The sequence below is a fragment of the Poromitra crassiceps genome, assembly GCF_964638095.1.
Source record: "Poromitra crassiceps genome assembly, chromosome: 14".
NCBI classification, from domain to species: domain Eukaryota; kingdom Metazoa; phylum Chordata; class Actinopteri; order Beryciformes; family Melamphaidae; genus Poromitra; species Poromitra crassiceps.
The window spans coordinates 17709297-17710481 of record NC_139633.1 but is presented as its reverse complement, the minus strand read 5'-3'; the positions used below and the strand labels follow the sequence as shown (position 1 = coordinate 17710481).

General features: G+C 50.0%; 1 pseudogene across 1 annotated transcript in view; it reads right to left on the bottom strand.

Annotated features, from left to right (window-relative positions):
- Positions 1 to 904, bottom strand: part of LOC310789037 — a 2251-nt pseudogene extending 1347 nt beyond the window's left edge. The window contains exon 1 of the transcript in view: positions 676 to 904. The product of the transcript in view is annotated as an uncharacterized misc_RNA (transcript). The remainder of the gene's footprint in view (positions 1 to 675) is intronic.
- Between the last annotated feature and the right edge of the window lie 281 nt (positions 905 to 1185).

Here is a 1185-nt window from a genome sequence, read left to right as displayed (position 1 = left end):
AAGGCAATGGCACATTAATGAGACCTATTTAGAATTACAGATATTTCAGAAGCAGGGTCCAATCAAAGAGGCTTTGCCACCTCTGGTGGAGGCTATATTGAGCTGGCTCTTTGTATTCTGTAGCTCAGTGGGACTGGGGAGAAAAAAGCCACGCTAATCATGCCACCATATTTGATGCTAAGACCAGTTTTATGTTCCACTGGTCTTGCCATGGGCTTTGTGGAAACGGCTAACAATGGCATTAATCATAACATAAGATCCAGCGTCACAATTAGCGTACACTGATCAATGCATGTTGAATATGGCATCTAATTAGATAAGGAAAATAAAGATCCCGTTACACTCAGCTTGGAGAACAGTGGAGTGGTCTCTCTCTCTCTCTCTCTTCTATTCTCTCTTCTCTCTCTCTCTCACCCCCCCTCTCTCTCTCTCTAACCCTACTTCATGGTTTCTCTGTGTATTTCAAGTTTCTGACCTGAAATTTACGAGTTAATTTAAACAAGACAAAAAACAAGCTTCTTGGAAGATAGGAGCAGAAATTTGCTTCCTGTCTCTTTCGGGGGCTCTCTAGTGTCTCCAGTGGCACCCAGTGCCGCCCCAGCGATCCAGTCTCCGAACTCCAATCCTGCAATCTAGCGACCAGGCTCCAGTCCCGAACCCCAGCAGCCACCTCACTGTCCAGCACTCCATTCTCCAGCCACCTCACTGTCCAGCACTCCATTCTCCAGCCTCCGGACCCCAGCCACCTCACTGTCCAGCCCTCCATTCTCCAGCCTCCGGACCCCAGCCCCCTCACTGTCCAGCACTCCATTTCTCCAGCCTCCGGACCCCAGCCTCCCTCACTGTCCAGCACTCCATTCTCCAGCCTCCGGACCCCAGCCACGCTCACTGTCCAGCACTCCATTCAGCCACCTCACTGTCCAGCACTCCATTCTCCAGCCTCCGGTGCTGCATTCCAGTTTCCAGCCTCTGGGTCCGGCATTCTAGCCTCCGGGCCTTGCAGCAAGCCCTAACCCGCAGCCGAACGCTTCCTGTGCTCACGCTACAGCCTCCCTGACCTCTAGCCTCGGCGTCACCGTCTATTTACATAATTTTTCACTTACAATGGAACAAATTATGGAAAAAATCAACAAACCTGAACGAACAACAAAGCTGAATGTTAATAGTAATGTTAGTCCAAGAAAT